General features: G+C 37.8%; 1 long non-coding RNA gene across 1 annotated transcript; it reads right to left on the bottom strand.

Annotated features, from left to right (window-relative positions):
• Positions 1-151: 151 nt before the first annotated feature.
• LOC131225109 (uncharacterized) lies at positions 152-6,772 on the bottom strand. Its single transcript, XR_009161209.1, has 2 exons — positions 5,777-6,772; positions 152-475 (listed from the first exon to the last, which is right to left on the bottom strand). It is a non-coding gene; the product is annotated as an uncharacterized LOC131225109 (long non-coding RNA).
• Positions 6,773-23,252: the final 16,480 nt, after the last annotated feature.

Here is a 23,252-nt window from a genome sequence, read left to right on the forward strand (position 1 = left end):
TAGCTTCTAAGATCCACTGCATGTTTTGTAAGATCCCCAAGATATTTTGTTTTGCAATTTTTGTTGTTTTTCATGCTTTGTTCCGATTTCACCTCCAGTTCTCAAAACCTCTCACAGCACCCAATGCTAGATTATTGTTTTTTTTTTTCCCCCTTATTTTAAAAGAGCCGAAAGCAAAGGGAGGAACAACACCTAAGAGTGGCACCTATATTGCAGTGCAGAATATATGATCGAGTGAGTAAAATGTTATATAGCTCAAGATTAATTGAGGTAAGACATTCAGGCATTGTAGCTGTTATAATTTTTTTCTTGGTCGTCAACCTCTGATAAAGAGGCGAAGAGAGCCCTTGGTGTGGCCCAAATTGGAAGTTGAATGAAAGATTGCTTCTGGCATTCTTCTTGCACCTTACATGAGGCTTCAGCTGCATCGCATTGGTTTAACAGGTCCTGAAGAATTGCTTCTTGAGCTTTCTGCCTGTAAGGCAGAAATCAACAACAAAACAAAGAATTCAGAAAGATTGATGATGAACGATTTCGTACAATGTGAACAATAGCTGATTATCCAGATCTGTGATGTGGTCTGAATTTCATTTTTCCACCCTACTTACCATGGTAACCGGATGAAAATGAAGGGGGCAAAAGAAAGCAGTTGGTAACAGTAAGTTGTTGGCCCCCACACTCATTGTCATGGCCCAAACCATAGTTCTAACAGACGGTCACTCGATTCAAAATGTGGCTGATACAACTCAACTCAGCGGAAGCCGAATATCATGGGAACTCGCTGAGTAGCATGACTTGGTCAGGTCTTGCTAGGACTCATTGAGTCAGCTCAAAAAATCAGCCAACTAGATAGGACTCAGCATGACTTGACCGAGTCACTCACCCAATCAGCTAGATGTTTTAAAAACAAAGGAGAAGGGAAAAAAAAAAAAAACAAACAAAGAAAGAAAAAAAAATGTGTTGCGCAAGATTCCAAGAGGCAACTTTTTCTAAGAGAGGTGAAGTGTTGCTACTACACTACAATGCACAATTGTGTAGTATTTGGGTATTTTAATTCATCATCATCATCTAAGTTGTATCCTAACTAATTGGGGTTGACTACATAAAACCTCTTCCACCGTTCCAGTCTATCGAAGCCATAAATTTTGTTATATCATAGGCCGTTGAGTCTTTTCTTGATATGACCACCTTCATATTTTCAGGCCTTCAACTTGTCTTGTTAGAGCCTTCAATTTGTACCAACTCTTAATTGGCTCAGTTTTTGATCCTTATTGCATACAAGGTATTTCGAATTCGTTACGATACGCCCGTAAAGGACGATACGTATAGGTAACAACCATCACCATTATGCGATATAGGGGTGAAACGAGGTAGTTGGTTTTTTAGGACCGTATCGGCCGTTATGGTGGCCATAAAGGCCATTACGGGGCATAATGACTATTACAGGGTAATGGTCGAAAAACGGCCACTTCTTTTTTATTTAAATCAATTTTCTCTTTTTTTTTTAAAAAATATTTTAAATATTTTAAAATTTTTTAATATTTTTATTTTTTTTTAATTTTTAATTTTTAATTTTTTTTTTTTACTTTTCTCATTCCAAAAACTTTTATAGATCATTTTACAATAGATTTAAACCACTTTTACTATAGTTTTTAATATTAAAATCATAGATTGAGGTGATTTGAGCGAATAGAAGCTCCGATGGCCTTACAAAAAAAAATGAAAAAGTAGTATTTATGCCTTTATTCTTATTTCTAGTTTGAATGCTCGATTGTGATATGTAAACATTAGATACATATAATCATATTCACAAATTCACTAGACAGCTTGATACAACACTCTTGCCAAAGAGTGGATTGTTACACTACCATAAACATGTTCAAAACAAAAAATGAATACGTATTTGGAATGTTTACATTATTCTTAATTTTCTAAATATTTTTTCAGAATTTTTCAGGCAAAAGAAAATTTTCAACCGTTATGGTAGTCGTAACAATCGTTACGCCCCCGTATCATCGGTTACAGCCGATACCCATATTGGTAATGATGGTTACTGTTATGACCACCATTACTGATATAGAATACCTTGAGTGCATATGACCAAATCATCTAACTCTATTTACTCCTTGAGCTCCCTTGAAAGCATTTATTTTTATTTATATCCTTCTACTACCAACCATCTATCTCAACACCCTCATTTCAACGACACATCTAATGACCATGTTCCTTAACCGCCAAGCATTCTCTCCCATAAAACACAATTGCTCTTATGGTTATTCAATAAAAATTTTCCTTTCAGAGTTTGAATGGTACACAAGGATCACCTAAAACTCCCGAGGCATAATGTCATTTCTTCCACCTTGTTTGAATTCTATGGACAAATCCTCAATCTGTCCACTCCTATGAATTATCAACCCAAGATATAGAAAGTGGTCATTTTGGAAAATTTCTTAGTAAGCAATCTTAACTAATTCCTCACTCTCACTCCTATTATTGTTAAAATTATATTCTATATACTTTGTTTTAGTCTGAATAATTTTAAATCCTTTAGATTCTAAATCAACCATAACTCTAACCTTGTGTCTATGCCCTTCTACATCTTGTCAATCAAAATTACATCATCTACAAACAACATGCACTATGGGCTTTTAATGCCAACCCATGGTACAAGCCTACAATAATTGAGAATTCACTTATCCCTCTACTAGTGGTCCTCACATTTGTTACCACTCTCTCACATGTCCTTAATCATGTTAAAATATTCTCTTGAAACTTCTTTCTCCCACACCCACCGGACTAACTCTCTAGGGACCCTTATTCCAAGCTTTCTCGAAGTCAATAAAGACCATATAGAGATGGTTCATCCTTTCGCTATATTTCCCGTCAATTGTATAAGTATAAAAATAGCTTTAGCTGAAGACCTCACCATGAAACCATACTAATTTTTTGATACATTATCTCATGCTTTAGGCTTTACTCAATCACTTCTTTTTCCAAAGTTTCAAGTATGGCTCTTAAGTTTAACCCACGATAATTAGAGTAACTATGTACATCTCTTTTATTCTTATGATATGTGTCATGGTATTTTTCCTCCATTCGCCTAGCATTTCCTTTCATTTCAATATTGTTAGACAACTTTGGTCGACCAAAAAAAAACCCTGTATCTCTCGTACACTACCAAACCTCTAAAAATACAATCTCATGTTTTTTTTTTTTCATCTTCCAAGAGACTCATAGAATAACTTTTTGGTTGTGCGAACCAAAGGGAGCTATGCTTTGGTTTTCCCACCAAGAGAGAGAGAGAGAGAGATGGGTTGACTACGGATTTGGTTTGCTCTACTACAGATGGGATATGGCAAAAAATTCTCCTAAGCTAAAAGATGGTTAGAAAGAAATCACAAGATGTTTGAGCATCCCTAGTCAATGATAGGCACTATTCCAGATCAACAAACGATGGGTCCCATTTATATGAACAAGAGACATCATCACAAGTTCATGCATATGCATGATATAATTTTAGGAACCAAAATGCCCGTGGCTTAGCAAACCACTTACCACTGGAAACATATGTTTGCTTCAAATTAATTGGGCTCTACTTTAATTTTATCTTCTACATTTTACGTACATAAGCAACTACATTCTAACATTTGATATTGCTTAAAATTGGTTTAAAATATTATTTAGTAGACATTAGAGATCATTAGTTGTCCACCACATACTGAGTTCGCTTCTCATGAATTTATGTCGAATTAGAGGCGATTGGTTTTAAAAATAATAACCTTGATATTGCTAAAAGCCTACTGTTTGGTTGCTGGGGAATCAAGTTCCTGGTTTTTATGTTTTCACGGGAATGTTAGAGTTGGCTTAATATTTCTTGGGAAATAATTAAAACATTTTGTTTGGTTAGCACACTAAAGAAACTTTTCTAGAAATAATCCAAGGGTTGCTTGGATGTTTGTTGTAAATAGATCACGTAATCAGATTGTAGGAGCATTTGCCTCAAGTTGAATAGGGCATTTGCTTGCAATTGCAAAGGCTTTTCAATCCATAAACGCATTATAACTTTTAGTTGTAATTTGAAACCTGGTAAGAAACCATGTTTCATATTACAGAAAAAGTCTTTCCAGCTAAAACGATGTTATATATAATAGAATACAATGGTTAATATACACTTGTGATGTGTGGGGCACACCATAGTGTGTATTGTGTATCCAATTTGTCCATCATGTGTTTTCCTTGATGCTCTCATATGGCCCCAAAAAAACAGCTTGATTGATTCTCAAATGGACCACCGCATGAGAGGAAAGGTTGGGACATCCACCATTAAAAACTTTCAGATTGCATTTAGGGCCCACTGCAATGGGTGGAGGACATCCAATCTTTCCAATGCATGCATGCTTCGATGCCCTGTTGAGGCCCCAAAAAAAATATGAAGTCATTTTTATGTGATTTGCCCATTTTGGCGGGATTTACCACCCTAAGCGTTATGTAGTGTGAATACCTACTTTAAACATTGTAAACACTCTATGAGTTAGCCAACCACATATTTTGTTTAACTGTAAACAAATTACCACTTAAAAACTAAATAAAATAGTATGTAAATAGTTTACACCTGAAACTCTTTTCAAATTTACAGTATTTATAATTTAAAACTTTATAGGCATCCAAACAACCCCTAAATTTCTATTTAAATTCTCTATGTTTTTCATTTCCAAGTTGAAAGCAGAAGCAAGATTTTCAGGAAAAACAGAAAAATGGAACTCCTATGAAATGTAAAAAAGTAAATAAACATTGAAGAAACAACAAACAAATGTAAACCGAATATGTTTTGTGTAAAAACAAAGGGTCGTTTGGCAACATGGATTTGGGGGGATTTGAGAAGATTTCAAATCCCTTGGTTGTTTGGCACCATAAAGTAATTGAGGGTTTCAAATCCCCTCAAAGAGGGGGTTTGAAATCTATTTTGAAAGCTTGGATTACTTCAAAAATCCTTCCAAGAGTTGCATATGTAACATGTGTGTCACTAGACTATTAATCTGTTGGGAAAATGGCCCACTAATGATCTCCCAAAACAATTAGATTATCAATTACATCACTATAATTACTTTAATACGGTGATCAGCACAATCCAAACATTGTCTATGTAAATCAATAGTTAAAAATCATTGGTTAGTCACTCGGGCATGATCTTATGCTTGTGGCCCATTCGAGACTTGGAATTTCATCATTTTCGGCTAAAGTATATATTTCAGCAGGCTTATTACAACCATTATATCAAACATTGCATACTTTCACTAACTAGATAAATTAAAGTTGATTTAGATATTAAATTTAAACCCCTGTAAATATATCATGTATAACTACTTTTGATTAAAGTTGATTCGAATCTAGGGTGCCAAACACAATATCAAATTAAAGTTTATTTCAAATCCAGGGGGTTTCAAATCCACACTCCCAAACAGGCCCTAAGGAATTAGTAAGCTGGGAAATATAAAAACCAACAACCAATAGGGAAATGGGACAACATGCTATCAGCCAGCCATGGACCCAATTGTACGCTAAAAACCCTAAGACTTATGGAACCTATTAGGCGAGGCCTTTAAAATAATAAAGATCACAACAATTCCGTCCTCACCAATTCCACCAAATTAGACTATTAATCATAGAATATCACGAGTTTGTTGAAATATTTGACCTAAATTTTAATAAAGAAAAAAAAATGGAAGAAAGGAAAGCACGGAAAACCTAATAACAAATTGTGTGGGGATATCATCACCTGCGACAGGAGGTCATCCACAATCAACTGCCGAAAATTGTCCCCTTCCTTCTCCCTGACCTGCTGCAAAGCAGACATTTCTTCGGATGGAAGCGGCAGTAGCAAAAGCAACACCTCTGCTTGTCTTCTCTTGTCCTTCAGCTATTGAAGATTGGCAGACAGTCCTTCCCATTGTTGGATCTCTCTCCTATACTGCTCTCTCACCCTTTCCAGAACCTTTTTCTTCTGCTCCCTTCAATGTCGGGTCCCCTCCACCTCTAGATTGATCGCAGTCGTAGCGGAAGATGATTCTTCCTTTTTTTCTCTTCTTGTAGACAAAGCCATCATCATTGCAGAGCTCCCAGTCCTTATCTGCCATGCCCACTTGGAACCGGATTCGTCTACGCAGTTGAGTAAAATACACACTCTCTGCGTTCGTGTGGCCCACCTGACTTGTTGTTCTAGCTAATTTGTAGCCTTAGGTCCTAACATCAAAGATTGAACCTGATTGATGGAGTGGATTTCATAATTAGAAATGGTGGGCCACACAAGCTTGAGTGTTTTTAAAACAGATGTTGCAGAGGATTCCAGTCCGCCCACCTCCCTCTTAATTTTCAAATTTTGAATGAGATGAAAAGGTTTCTTCAAAAGGGGCAGCAAACATTCTCGAAATTGGATTGCGTTCAGTACGCTTTTATCGTACTGAGTAAACTGTGTTGGGCCCACCATAAATGTATGTGGTTTATCCAATCCGTCCATCTGTTTCGTCAACTCATTTTAGGGGTTGATCCCAACATTGAAGCATATATAAAGTTCAAGTGGACCACACTACGGGAAATAGTGGGAATAATGATTTCCACTGTTGAAACCTTCCTAGGGTCCACAATGATGTTTATTTCTCATCCAACCAGTTCATAAGATCACACAGACATGGATGAAGGTAAAACAAAAACATCAGCTTGACCCAAAACTTCTGTGGTAGATGTTCGATGCACACACGCTCCTGTGGTTTGGTCCACTTGAGTATTGAATATGCTTCATTTTTTGACTCAAGCCCTAAAATAATTATCTGGTAAAATGGATGGACGGAGTGGATAAATTACACAAATCATGGTGGGCCCCACAGAGTTTACTCAGTACGTAATCTACTTCCAACACTCACAACACAAAGGAGTTATATGATACTCCTGCTGCGTATGACACTTGATACTCAGGAACTAAGAAGGTGTACACATGACATTTATTAACACAAATAAAATTGACTAGATTATCCACTCCATTGTTTCCAATTCACATTCGTAAAATCAAATTTGGTTGAACAATTTTAAGATCCGATTCATGGATACTTTTTTGTGGAAATAGGACCCTTGGATAATTTATGTTTTTACAGTCGAATAAATGTCCACCGATTCGATAGTAAGATAATCAAATAAGCTTCTTCCTTTTTATTATTATTTTTTTAATTTTTTTTAATGATACATATACAATGGTTACCATAACTTGGACTGTTTAATTTAAGTACTTATTTACCATGTGTTCAACTTGTACATAATTTCATGTAGGGTTGTACATGAGTCTAGCTTGAAAAGCTTGCTCAACTCGGCTCGAGTCATCACGGATTGACTTGGCTTGAATGGCCGATTCGGGTTGAGTCAAGCCAATTTTGTGAAGCTTGAGTTGAGTTTGAGTCAAGTTCGAGCATGGTGCATTTCAACTCGACTCGACTTGACTCGACTTGGTTAATAAATTTAAAAATTTTAACCATGCTCTGTACTACCCCACCCAGTTGTTGCCCGCACGCCCGCCCGACTAGCACTCCATCGGACCACTAGTTTAGGCTTCCAGCACGCTGCCCGCACGCCCGCACTGCCAGCACTCCACTAGTCTCTATCTCTCTTTCTCTCTCTCCCAATCTCTCCCAGCGAACCCGCGCCCAATCCCAACTCGGCCTGATCTCTCTCTCTCTCTCTCTCTCTCTCTCTCTCTCCCAATTGCTCCGAGGTAGGTGTTTAACTTATTATTTATTTATTTAACTTATAGATTTATTGTAGTCAGGGGGTCGTGTTGGGTTATGTTGGGGTTGGGGTCACTGAACCAGTTTCTGATGGTGCTTTTGGAGCATTATTACTTATTAGTGATCACTTATCATGCTCATAGTCCAAGTTGCATATTGACGTGTGGATAGTCTGATCAATATATCTGAACCGTCCTTTATGTCTAGCTCATACTTCATCGGTCACGATGAAAAAACTGGCAAAAGTTTGCTATTTTAGTCAACCAATCAATAGACTTTGAGATGGCCTATAAAGATTGATTATGGAATAAAGCTCCATGCAACAATTTGAACATTCTTTTGTTGGGGCCACATCATGGGTAACTTACGGTTTTGGATGGATGGAATCATCATGTTCGTGTATTTTGTTAAGGTGGCCCGTGGAGTGTGTTGTAGAGTAATGGACAGTCCACATTTTGATTGATTGCACTATCCATTTATGTTTAAGAAACTAGGGAGCACTCTAAGTTATAGTGATTTGGGAACTCTAGTCATTTCTTTAACCAAAAGAAGCCTTAGAGAATTGAAAGCTAAAAGAAGCCTTAGGGAATTCTGCTTTATTTCTAAATGGTGTGCAGCAATGTCTTCAGATGATTCATCCACCGATATTTGGGATTATGGATCCCAAGTGTACTCCCCAAACTCTGGAAGAATGAAAATCCAATGTAAATTATGTAGGGCCAGATTTGTTAACAAAACAAATCGGCTTAGACTACACTTATCAGGTCAGGGGGGAGTTGCAAAACCATATCGTAAAGCATCAGAGGAGATACGATTTTTATACCAGGCTCTTATAGACTCCAACAAGAAGCCTTTTACCCCCTCTCCCACACCGAATACAACTAGCCATAGGATATATAATAACAAACCCTTTCTAATCAACGAAGATTCTGAAATAGAAAGGGTGAAGAGAACAAGTAGGGAAGAGGAAGAGAAGAATGAAGCTAGATTTAGAAGACTGGAAGAAGATCAATTATAATTAGCCTTAAAGTTAAGCAAGGAAGAGATAGATGCATTAAGATATCAATGATGTGGTACTCGACAACATGACGCAGAAGTAGGACCGAGCTCGACAAGCAAGAAGCCATCAAAGTTTATTTCCAAACTCGTCTCATTCTACAAGAACTTGGGTATTCCGTATAAATAAGCTCATAAAAATAGTTTGAAAAAATTAGTTGAATCTATACAAGAGCATGGTGAAAACAGTCTCCCCACCTTCTGATTCAGGGGAGGTTAATGATCATATTGGAGAGGATACTACCACCATCTCGAGTTTGGATGACGAAAGTTATGGATCTGATCTAGAGTAGGATAAGGAGAATATTAAAAATTAACTTAGATGTATTAAATTTTTTAGTTGTAATCTTGTAGACTAGTAGTTGTACTTGTATAGAGTAAATACATTTACTTAACTTTCCTACTAAAATGCTATAACTTAACTTGCCTAGTATAATATGCATTATCTTCTTATTTGTTCTTAATTTTTTTTTTTTTTTTTGTAGACTTGTAGTTGTATGGATAAACTGTTTCTTATATATTTTGATAATTGTTCTTTAAATATTGACGCTTATGATTATTTGGCATCTGATGTTGTTAATTAATATTTAGGCCACCTAGTGGTTTAACAATATACCCCCATTTAGGAATTTATATTGAACAAGTACAATTATTCCACTAAAAATACTTGTTCTTTATGGATTCCTAAATTGTCTTGTTTTGGACAGTTCAGTACCATACCATGTACTTAGGTTGTCATCATTCAATTTACATGCAGTTAAAGTTTCGGTAGTGTTTCCCTATACTTTCTCCGGATATGTGGTTCTTTACTAGTTGGTTTCCACTACATGTGTAATGGATTACATGTGAGTGTGACAACTAATTAGTATTGAATTTTACATATATCTGGAGAATATAGGGAGCTCGCGTGTAAATTGTATGGGGACAGTACATGGTATGTTACTGAATGGGATAGAGACAATTAACACTTCTAGATAGAGACAAGTAGGAATAAGATATTTACACATAATTAGTAAACAAAATTTGAAACAATTATGGACAATTTATAGTTATGTATATGTATGTATCCCAGTAGATTTATTTATTAGGAGACTATTTAAAACACTTATGTCTTACAGTTTATGGAGGGGCCTGATATTATTTGTATTATATATTTATATATATGTATAAATGCGATTGACTAATTACTTCAACCTATAAAATCCCTGATCTTACCCTACCCTTGTTATCTTTTGATTTTTAGATGACTACTGAAGAAATGTAAGGCCCGTATCCTAGTCTGTACCGTTCCTTAGACTCTGTGATTCTCCTCATCGAATTTCGACGACCCGCAACCTATAGACAGTGTTTGCGCACGAACCTAAGTCACATCTCATAGATCTGAGTCGGCTCAACTTGAAACTTGTACCCTAGTGACCACGCCGTCGCTGCGGTTTTAACGCCGCGTCTTATGCACCGATGCGATACCTAGGCTAGGAGTTGTGGGCCCCCTATATTTTGAGGAAACGCTACGCATTGTGAATCCCGAGAGAATCTCTACCCAATCTATTACATTAATCAATCAAGTACTAGTCAAGTACACATCCCATCAGTAGCCATGCTTTCTTTCTCCCCAAGACAAGCAACCTACCCCTAAGTCAACTCTCATGTCACTCACAGCCATCACTCCATCCCATCTCCCTTACAACCATCCTCTCTCTCTCTCTCTCTCTCTCTCTCTCTACCCATTCCCCAAGCAACCCAAGGAGAGAGTAACCGTCCAAGCTCAAAAAAGAGAAGATTAGCCAAGTGTGTGGCCCACTTCCTACCCCAAAACTCTCAATCCAACCCTTCAACCTTCATCATCCTCCATCAAAGAGAGAGCTTAGAAGCCAAGGATTCCAAGGAGCTAAAGAAGAAGACCATCAGTGGGTGTTTATAGGACTAGATTTGTGATTTTTATGATGGGCCAAGTGGGGCCAACCAATTGATGGTATGGATCCCACTTTGGACCCTAGGTGTGGCTGATGGCCCACCATGATTCATATGTTTATCTCATGATGGGGCCATTCTCCATGGACCCCATCATAATGTTTATTTTCCTATTGTAAGAAGGTCATCTAGACCTTGCTTTTAATTTGGTGAGAAAGGGATTTCCACCATTAATTTATATTTGTGGGCCCACAAGAATTGCGACCCAAGCTGATGTATGTTTTGTAATCCTAGGAGGGCTCATAGTGGCGGAGCCCTCCATCACACGTCTCTCTCTCTCTCTCTCTCTCTTTCTCTCTCCCTCTCTCTTCCCTGTTTGCGGCCCACCATGATGCAAGTATTTTATCCACGCTGTCCATTTAGCAGACCACATCCGCTATCCAAACCGGGACCCACCCTGCTGCCATTCTTGTTGGCCGTTTTCGAGCCGGCCTTGGCGCAGGAAAACACAAATACCAGCTTGATCTGTGGACCCCACTGTGAGTGTATCCCATCCACACCTTACTGCCAAGTAGGGCCACCCTGCTGGCCGCCCAGTGGTAGCACCTTGGTTGTCCGTTTTGGACAGACTTGGTTGAATGGAAAATACAAATATCAGCTTTGATTCCAAAGCTGGTGGGCCACCTACGTGGACCACACCTAATGTACGTGTTGCATCTAGACTATCCAGACGGTGGGGCCTGGTCAAAGGGAAAGTTCAAATATCAGCTTGTATCAAGCTGTTGGGCCACACGTGTGGACCCACCTAAGGCATGTGTTTCATCTGCACCATCCATCCATAGGGTGTGGGGCCGATGACGTGAGTGTTTTATCCACGCCGTCCAGTCCACTGGATGTGGACCCCACCATAATGAAAGTGTTTTATCCACACTGTCCATCTGGATGTGGGACCCCACCCTGCACATGTGGTGTCCACATCGTCGAGCTGGGATGGTGGAACCCACCGTGATTTGTGTGTTTTATCCTCATCATCCATCTGGACGTGGGACCCACCCTGCACGTGTGGTGTCCACACCGTCTGGCTAGGACGGTGGGACCCAACGATGATGTATGTGTATCTACATTGTCCATCTATGTGGCCAACTTGCTGGACGTGCAGGGCCCACTTGTTGCATGTGAGGCCCACCAGTAGTATGTGTAGGCCCACCCTGAGGCGCACTAATGTGCAGGCCCACCATGACGCCAATTGTGAAGTGTAGGCCCATGAGATGAGGCCCATTGTGATGGTACGAGGTCCATTATGATTGTGTAAGGCCCATTGTGATGGTATGAGGACCCTTATGATTGTGTAAGGCCCATTACGATGGTATGAGGACCCTTGTGATTGTGTAAGGCCCATGAGATGAGGACCATTGTGACTGTATGAGGCCCATGGTGAGGTATGAGGCCCACCATGATGTGTGGGTTGTATGCTCACTATCCATTTATTAGACGGACTATGGGCCATCGTATGCAGCCCATCATGATGTATGTGTTATACGCCCCACCATGGGTTGCCTCGTGAGGCCCGCCTTGATGTATGTACTATCCACGCTGTCCACCCAATTTCTAGGTGATTGGAGGGCCGTGGACCTCGTTATGATTCCGATTCCAATCCCAAATAGACCGCAGCTTAGAAGCAACGGTGGTTAAATGTCCACGTTGTAAACCTCCTTAGGCCCATTGTTAAGTCCATTTCCACCCTTACCCTAGTGGGCTAACCCATACCCATTGGGCTAACCCAAACCGTTGGGGCCCCATTGATAATGCTGCTTTCCGCCATACCTCATAGGATTACCCAAATCACGGAGCCCACCTTGTTGTATGCCCGTTTGACTCACCCATGAGGCTCGTTCTTGATGTAAGTATGGCGCCTAGGCTTTCCACTATTTAGTACATCATCACCTCTTGTTGTAGATGGAAGAATATGTGCCATTAGATTTGGTACATCCACCGTTGAAGCTTATCTCGATTCGTGGGTTAGATCCACCGTCCTTTTGGTGGACCCTGCCTTAGGATACATGAGACATTAGTGCCTTGAATAGGTTATGATAGTCTAACATGGGCCGTACCATATAGACTGCTTCATGCCTACTGGGGCTTATCGTTCCGCTCTTACGCCTTGTATGTGATATATCGGTTATTGTTTGCTCCATCTGATAATCATGCTAGCTTACTTAGTCTAGTAGGACACATTGAGAACATGCTTAATATTACATCATGATACATGCCCATATGCATCATTTTATGCCTGTTATGAGGGATGATTGATCATAGCATATGCCATTGGGCTGAGACATTTATGAGACTCCTTATGAGACAGAGTGCCCCACATGATCGCACGGTACGCACATGATTGATGCATGATTGGATAGTATAACTCATGCATCTTGCATTTTTGTGACACGATCATTGTACGCCCTAGCGACATTAAGGCTGTGGCCTCCACAGGCACATCTAGATCAATTAGATACATGAGCGCACAAGTGCCGAATACTAGTAGGCTACGTCTCCCTCTCTGTTGTAGTCGGTTGGAAGGGAGTGTGTCCTCATCCGCCCGAGTAAGGGAGTTTTAAGCTAGGCTGAGTTTGACCAGCTCGTAAATGGGTCCACTATTGACGAGCCAGGTAGGTATTAGCAGACTATTGGTCAGGCGGGTAGTGAGGTCTCTCTTCTACTCACTGGGTTGTGCGGCTAGGAAGGCTACAACCTGTGTGGAGTGTACTAGACCCCAGTGATATCCTAGAGATGAACTGTATTGATATATGTACTTGATGAGGACTAACATGCATGTGTTGCATCTTGCATATGACATTTGGCTATGTAGGCCTTGTATTGCATAGCCTTGGTATGGCTGACAGTATTCATGGACTTGCCAGTATTTCTGCTTACTCTGATAATGTATGCTTGGTACATGCATTGCACACACACGCACACACCCTCTAAGCTTTTCGTAAGCTTATGCACGACCGTTGCGTGCAGGTAATGTTGGATCGCAGTAGCACTAAGGTAGGACCACAGGCAGAATATTTTGGAGCTTTTTTATCATCTTGTATTTCCCTTTCCATATTGTACTCAATGATTTATTATAGTGGATATGTGGTGATGTTGTTTTGTGACTTGGTTATGCCTGTGGTTATGCTCCTTTACAAAAAAAAATCAGGCTGAAATCCTCCTTGTATGATCCCAGGATCGAAACCTGGCATATGGGTGCCAGGAGCCGAGAATGGGGTACTACAGAGGCTATTGGTGCCGGATTCGGCGATTGGGAATTCTGTGAGCCAAGTTTCTGAATTTGGGGCATGACAAAAGTTCGTATCAGAGCATAACTTGGGAATAACTGAGAACAACATCACTTGTCTGCTATGAGCTTATGACAATTAGGACTTGAGTGTGTAACCTTCTGATTTAATTCCTTAACATCTGAGCCTTTGAGGGTTCTCAAGATTGATAGACGCCTTTGTTCTTTTCTGTAGACCATGCTACCTAGGCGAGGCACCCAAGGCACCTGAGCGGCTCCCGCTCCACCACCCACAGTTCCCTTGTGAAAAGGCCAAGCTATATGTCCTTGGGGTGGGGGGTGAATAGGACTATGCCAAATTTAAGCTTTAATAGCGGAATAAAAGAATATGATAGCCAATTAAAAGAAATCAATTTGTAATGCTAAAAATGAAAAGCAACCTCAATAATCAAGAATTAAGAGGTTGATACAAATGCTGTTCTAAGGACAACCTTACATCATAAAAACCAAGGGTTTATGGCAGGACAACCTTATTTCTAGAACGTTCTCTGTATCAAGAACTCAAACAGAAAGGAATGAATAAATAACAATGAATTGAAATAAATTGCAAGAATTTAAATCTAAATTATTACAACATTCCCCACTGTACTTGTAATGTAAATATTATAACATTCACATCCACACAAACATTCCACAATTCTGAATGATAAAAGATAGGAAAAATTAAACGAACATTCAAACCACAAGGCACAAGAAATTATAGTGGTTCGCCTGTGTGTATACCTACTATTAAACAATAGCCACACAGCTACTCCACTCCTAATATCCTCACACAGGGGATATCAACGTTCACTATCAAAATAGGCTTCACAGGTTCACCTAAAACCTTCACAATTGTGTCTTTCAAATGGGCTTACACAATTCAAAAACCCCACTTTCTAAGTTTTCTAGCTCTTTTCAGATAACCAACACAATGAGATTTTTTTGGCTTAACCTCAAACAAAACTAAAATAATGGAATTTACAATAAATGTAACATACCTGTATTTCTCCTTTGTAGCAGCCCAGAAGAACTAATCGGAGTAGAAGTTCAAATGTAGAAGTTAAATGTCTTATACTCACTTTGAAATGGTTCTAGGTTCTAATTGATTTTAAATTAAACCAGTTGGGCTAGCTATATTTGATTTTGATTCCAAGAAGAAGGAATACAATAATTCCTCTTTTCAATTTAGATTGGAATATAGAAACAAAATCAAATTAAATAAGCTAACAAAAGAGAATTTTAAATATGCACAATGTAGCTTAAAATAAACACAAACTTATCTCAGAGTGATGCCTTGATTTTCCTTGAATTGAATTATCAAACTCTGAAATTCATCGTCTATTTATAGATGCAAAAATCACGTCTACGACTGGTCTTAGGAACCCTACGACTAGTCATAAATGAAACGGATTTTTGAATTTTTAAACGGGATTGAATCAGACAGTTACACGACCGGTCGTAGGGTGTCCACAACTGGTCGTAAAATACCCACGACTGGTCGTATGACTCAAAGATTGGTTGTTGTAGTTTGAGTCGAAGAACTAGGACTGGTCGAATGACTAGTTGACACTGTTCACACGACCGGTTGAACAGAGTCTAGGACTGGTCATAGATTAACAGAAAATTCTGAACAATTGCCACAAACTTAGGACTGGTCCTGAATTTTCTAGGACTGGCCAGTGCTAGGACTAGTCGAACAAGGTCTAGGACTAGTCTTAAAACAGACCAAATACTTATAAAGTGATTCAATTTGAATTATGTATTCAAAATAACCTACCCTAGGGTCAATCTATGGTCTTTTCTACCTGGAACATGAAGTATGGACATTGAAATACCATTTCTTTAGATGACCTTGCAAGATTGTGAAGCTTGAGATCTCTATTCTTGATGTAACATTGAGCTTGAGATCTTCTAGAGCTTATATTACACTTAATCTTGAGTTGTACTTCCTGTAGCTTGAATTTCACTTGACTTGGGTCTTAAACAAGATCACTTCTTTGTAGCTTGTACTTGCATTTCTTGAAATGGATTGAAATAGTTGTTCGTTCTTGACTTGAAGCAAAGTATTTAGAGCGGTGATGCAATGTTTTGATCATATATACCAATGAACTACACAAGACATAGATTGATGTTTTGACATCACAAAATTTGACAACCAAAGGAGCATAAAACCATAGCACTTACAATGTCCCCTTTTGTCAAATTTGTGACAAAACACACTCTAATAAAAATAAGAGAAGCACAACATGCTCAATAAAGAATCATGCACCAGTTTGGTTAAAGAATCATGCACCAGTTGTCATTAACTAGCATAAATTCTTCCTTACTTATTTACTCCCCCTGAGTAGCACACATATAAAAAATTTAATGCTACTACCCTTCAATACATATTCCATTCCAATCAATACTGGAAATCTTCTCCCCCTTTTTGTCACAATATGACAAAGGAAGAAATCAAAAGGATAATTAGCAGGAGAGTAAGAAATGTATGAACTAGTCAAGATATAAGCATGTTAAAAAGTCCACACAACATAAGCTAGTTCAAACAAAAACTTAAGGTTCACACAACACCAAAAGTAAAAAGTAATAAAGTTTATACAGACCAATATAATCACTTAATCAGATCCTGAAGAAGAAGCAGGAATAGAAGGTTCAAGTTGATGAAGGCCCTTGTTTATACGCCTGAGATACTTGTGCATATATTTAAACCTTAAATCATGGGCAACATTCATATTTTCTACCTTCTCTTCCAGATCACGTAAGCGTGCATCAAACTCAGATGACGCATAATCTAGATCATTTCCAGAGTTAGATTCTATCTCATAAAAAATGTCATCCATGTTAATGTCATCAGGAGGAAGATCACCAACATCTTCTTCATTCCCAGCTTCAGCTCCACTTCCATCAACATCCACTTGGCCAGGAGCTAATCCCAATTTCATCTTGTTTATATTAGAATTGTTGAAAATGAGATGATGGATAAGAGCCTCTCCAACAGGCATAGCTACTAGCATATGATTAGCTAAAATAGTCATAGGATAGGCAAATGGAATATCACTATGACTTGGATGGAGACGAAACTGAATAATGGAATGACATATCAAGGAAGGTAGACAAACTTTAGTACCAGAAATGATAGAATGCAAGACCCGAACCATAAAAGATGTTAGCTCTGTTTTATTACCAGAACGCGGATACATATTTAAAATAAATATTCTATGGAGCACCCTGTATCTGGGTAACAAATACCTTGCGGGGAGCGCATTACCTTTATGAGTCCATTACACATTCAAATTACAAAGATCTCTCGTTAGCATACGTTTCTCTGATTCAGAGGGTTTTTTAGTTAAAGTATGAATAGGAATACCCTCATCATTAATAGGAATATCCATTAGACCAAATATCAAATGACGATCTACATCAAATGACCCTTCTCTAGCATCAATCTTAAAGGATAAATTCTCAGAAGAAAAGCCAGAAAGACATGTAAACATGGCCTGTGCAATAGATTGGAATGCAGGCCCACCCCAATGTAAGATGTTATCCCATCTTATAGCTTGGAGTAGAGGTAGGATACCAAAATGAGCAATATGATTAAGATCAACAGGACGTTCAACAATGACATTGCGCATACGCAAATCCCGCACATATGAGGGATCATCTTCAGGAGATCGAAGATGGCGCCGAGTTAAATTCGACCTAGAAGAGGAAGCACCACGTGTTGTTTTCTTTTTCCCTCTAAAGTCCATTTGCAACAAGAAAGTTAAGGGAACAAAAAGATGCAAAGGATGTAGAGTGGGGTTTTGTTAGATCAGATTTTTCACAAGGAAATCCCAAAATTACAATGAAAGATCAAATAGATTACTCCAAGAGTGAAAATGAAGTGGTATAAACTAGAATCTACAAGAAAAACACAAATGACGCACTAACCTTGGAGATCTAAGTCGGTGGCTTCGACTGGTCGGGCGTTGGCTCGTTGGAGAGGGAATAGGAAATGAGGAAGATGAGATATTTTCCCAAAATTTAAAAGACCCAACGCGCTCCACGACCGGTCTTGGGCTATCCTCAACCGGTCGTACCACGACCGATCGAGCACATCCACGACTGGTCGTGTACAGGAAAAAAAAAGTATTTATTATAAAAATTTATAATTTAAATACATAAAGTATCAAATATATATACACTATGATACATACATGCATGAATAATTAATTTTAAATGCACATACCAAGATCAAATTTTAATTTATTAAACCTGCTTTTGTCGAGCGGTTTAGTGAAAATGTCAGCAAGTTAAGTCTCAGTTGGAATGTATTCCAAAGATATTATCTTTTCTTCCACTAATTCATAAATATAATGATACCTGATGTCAATGTGCTTAATACGTGAATGTTGGATTAGATTTTTTGAAATATTTATCGCACCAGAATTATCACAATATAATATCATTGATTCTTGTGCAATTCCATAATCGCTTAACATACGTTTCATCCAAACAAGCTGAGTACATGCATTTCCTACTGCGATGTATTCAGCCTCAGCAGTTGAGAGCGATATAGAACTTTCTTTCTTGCTAAACTAAGAAACTAAACAATTTCCAATATAAAAACAACCACCACTGGTTGATTTCTTATCATCGATGTTACCACCCCAATCAGCATCAGAGTACCCAGCCAATTGAACACTAGAATCATATGGATACTAGAGACCCAGTTTAGCAGTACTTGTGGCATATCTCATAATCCACTTAACCGTGGTTAGATGTGACTCTTTAGGGTTAGACTGATACCTAGCGCAAATACCAACACTTAAAGCAATATCAGGTCTACTAGCAGTTAAATAAAGTAGACTACCAACCATACTTCTATACAGTTTAGGATCCACATCTTTACTTGTAAAATCCTTTGAAAGTTTTAAAGTTGTACTCATAGGAGTATCAAAATTCTTACCATTCTCAAATTTGAACCTTTTAATCAAGTTCAAGGCATACTTGGTTTGAGAAATAAAAATACTATCAAGTTGTTGTTTTACTTGCAACCCTAGGAAATAAATTAATTCCCCAACCATGCTCATTTCGAACTTAGATTTCATTAAATCTGCAAACTCAACAGTCATGTTAGTACATGTTGATCCATAAATAATATCATCAACATAGATTTGAATCATTAAGATATCATCGTTATGTTTCTTAACAAAGAGCGTCTTATCGATACTACCCATTTTAAAATTATAACTTAGCAAAAACTTAGTCAATTTTTCGTACCATGCCTTGGGAGCTTGTTTTAGACCATATAGAGCTTTTTTAAGACGGTATACATGATTAGTTAATTTAGGGTCTTTAAACCCTGCAGGTTGTTCAACATACACTTCTTCACGTAAATCACTATTCAAAAAGGCACTCTTTGCATCCATTTAATAAATTTTAAACTTTCTAAAGCATGCAATGGATATAAAAAGTCTGATTGACTCTAGGTGAGCAACTGGGGCAAAAGTTTCATCGTAATCAATGCCTTCTATTTGAGTGTACCCTTGTACAATCAGTCTTGCCTTGTTTCGAATAATATTACCAAGTTCATCAGACTTATTTTTGAAAATTCACTTTGTTCCAATAATATGTTTATCTATAGGTCTAGGAACAAGGTACCGGGCATCATTTTGAACAAACTGATTAAGTTCTTCTTGCATAGCTACTATCCAGTTTTCGTCAAAAAGAGCTTCTTTTATATTTACCGGTTCAATCTGGGATGTGAAGCACACGTAATTACATATGTCTTTTAGTTGTCTACGAGTGTGCATAGCAGTGAGAGGGTTTCTAAGAATTTGAGTAGTTGGATGATCTTTAACAGTCCTCTGTTCAGAATTATTTTGACTTAATGAAGTATCTGGTTTGTCAATCAAAAGAACTTCATCATTATCTGAACTAGGGGCATGTGTATTCAAGTGATCATCAATGACCACATTAATTGACTCTTGAATCACACCGGTCCTGTTGTTTAGAACATGATATGCACGATTGTTTAAAGAATATCCTAAAAAGATCCCTTCATCACTTTTTGTGTCAAATTTTCTCAGATTTTCTCGGTCATGTAAAATATAGCACTTGCTGACAGTAGGCTTCTTATCAAACCAAAGTTCATAAGTAGTTTTATTATTAGATTTACATGTATAAAATCAGTTAATAATATAGCACGCAATATTTACAGTTTCAGTCCAAAGATTTCTAGGGAGCTTCATACTATTCAACATTACATTTTCCATTTCTTGAAGCACTCTATATTTCCTCTCCACAATTCCATTTTGTTGTGGTGTTTTGGGAGCAGAGAATTCATGCGATATTCCCTGATCACTATAGAATTTCTCAAAACTGCTATTCTCAAATTCAAATCCATGATCACTACGGATTTTACCGACTTGAGAACCTTTTTCAGTTTGAATCCGTTTGAGCACTCTTTTTACTTCATCAAGGGTTTTTGATTTGTCCCTTAAGAAGACTACCCATGTAAATTTGGTATAATCATCCACGATCACTAGAATGTATTTTTCCCACCTCGAGTCTCCGTCCTGATTGGTCCTATAAGATCCATATGGAGAAGCTCAAGTGGTCTCGATGTGGCATTAGAGTTCACCTTTTTGTGAGAACTCCTTATTTGTTTGCCAATTTGGCATTCGCCATATATTTTGTTTACTTTCTGTATTTTAGGTAGACCTCTTATTAGTTCTCTTTTGCTCAGTCTATACAAATTACGGTAGTGTACATGTGTAAGACGTTTATGCCACAAATCAGTCTCATTGGTGTGGACCATGTAACACGTTTGACAAGATGAGCTGGATTCACTAACAATATAACAGTTTTCAGAAGGTCTGCAGCCAGTTAATATTACTAAACCCTTATTATTTAGAATTTCACAACCTTGGTTAGAAAATATTTCACTATGATTGTTATCACATATTTGAGATACGCTTAGCAGGTTGTGTTTTAGTCCCTTAATATATAAAACATTCTTAAATAAGGGAAGGTTATAGAGTTAAACCGTACCTTGGCCAATAATCTTACAGTTGCTACCATCACCAAATGTGACTGACCCGTCAGTCGTATCACTAAGATCGGTGAATAAAGCCTTGTCGCCTTATTATATGCCTGGAGCACCCACTATCAAGGTACCACTTTGAATGGCTTGTAGCTTTGAAAGCAGTGTGGGAAACCAAGCAAGTAACCTTAGGAACCCATTTCATAACTGTTTTGGGTTTAGGAGTATAGTTGGTCTTCTTGTATTTGTAATTGATGTACGAGTGACCCACTGAGTTAGATTTTAAGAGCTCTTTAAGCAAATCAACTATTTTTTTCAGCTAAAGGGTTTTGGTTTTGAGTTTTATAGTTGACATAATTACTTTTAGGTTTTTGAAAAGTTTTATCATTTTTAGAAAAACTTTGATTAATACTTTTCCCTTTTGAGTTAGAGGTTTCTCCTTTCACAAACTTAGGAGGAGTATTCTTCTATTTAGAATACAAGCTTTGGATCTGTCACCACATTTTCTACATCCGGATAGAAGTTTTTCAAACTTTGGATCTCCTTGGGCATACCTCCATGTATCCTTTAAACTCAAAAGTGAAGAGTTTTCATGCTTAAGTTTATCATTTTCAGATTTAGGTTTTTCAATCAAGGAGGTTTTGAATTCTAAATCGCGTTTAGTCTTTTCAAAACAATCTGAACTATGGGATTTTTCTAAAACAAGTGAATCAAAATTGTCTTTAAGCTTTGAAAATTTTTCTTATTATAGTTTAAGTTTGACAACAATTTTACAACTTTCCTTGTATAAGGCATTGTAGGCATCGTGAAGATCATCTTCATTTTCACAGTCACTATTCAGATTTTCTTCACTTGTTGAATCATCGTTATCTGAAAAAGTGAATTTGGCTAGAGTCATAAGGGCTTTAACTTCATTACCCAACTCGTTTTTAGAATCTTCTGATTCAGAAGTAGCTTCAGAATCAGAGGATTCATCCCAAGTAGCCAACATGCTCTTCTTTTTTAGGTTTGTCCCTTTTAGGACACTTGTTTGCCAAATGCCCATATTCTTGGCAGTTGTAACATTGACTATCTTTTAAAGATTTTCAGGTTTTAGTTTTAGATCTTTTCTTATCATTTGATTTTTGAAAATCAACCCTGTTTTTACTTTTGAAGATCTTGTAAAACTTTTTTGCTAAAAGCGTCATATCATCTTCAGAATTTTCTAAATCAGAATTTTCTAAATCAGAATTTTCTTGAGAAATATATTTAGAAGATTTAAGAACGATAGATTTACCTTTAGGAGCTTTAAAGTTTAACTTATAAGTTTGTGAAGACTCAACTAGTTCTTCTACCCTCATATTGTTCGTATCACGAAGTTCCTGGATCGCGGTTATCTTAGAGTTGAACCGTTTAGGAAGAGAGCGTAGTATCTTTGCACACACTTTACTTTCTGGGATTTTATCGCCAAGACCCCATATAGAGTTTACAATGTCATTCAATCTTATATAAAAGTCCATAAACATTTCATTTTCTTCCATATGGATTTCCTCAAATTTGGTTGTGAGGAGTTGGACTTTAGATTTCTTGACAATTGATGTACCGTCGTGTGTCATTTCTAAAATATCCCAAGCTTACTTTGTAGTATCACAGGATATAATTCTTTTGAACTCATCCGGTGATAGTGCGCAGGTGATTGCATTTAGTGCTTTTGCATTGGTACTACTCTCATTTTTCTGAAGAGTGGTCCATGAGAAATACGGTATTACTCTTTTCGATTTTGAACCATCGATACCAGTCACTTCAGTGGTAGGTGGGATCCATTCAGTCACTGTGGGTTGCCACACACTCTCATCCATTGATTTGAGGAAAATCCTCATCCTGGCTTTCCAATAGGCATAGTTGGAGCCATCAAATGGTGGAGGCCTAGTGACTGAAAGGCTATCAAAATTTGACATCTTATATATAGCTTAGGTCGTTAGCTTAGGAAATGAATCCAAGAATAAAGAATTAAAAATGAGCTATTAGGCTCTGATACCACTTAAAAAGGCCAAGAATATGATAGCCAATTAAAAGAAATCAATTCACAATGCTGAAAATGAAAAGAAACCTCAATAATCAAGAATTGAGAGGTTGATACAAATGTTGTTCTAAGGACAACCTTACACCATAAAAACCAAGGGTTTAT

This window comes from Magnolia sinica, chromosome 14 (genome assembly GCF_029962835.1).
Source record: "Magnolia sinica isolate HGM2019 chromosome 14, MsV1, whole genome shotgun sequence".
In the NCBI taxonomy this organism is placed as follows: Eukaryota; Viridiplantae; Streptophyta; class Magnoliopsida; order Magnoliales; family Magnoliaceae; genus Magnolia; species Magnolia sinica.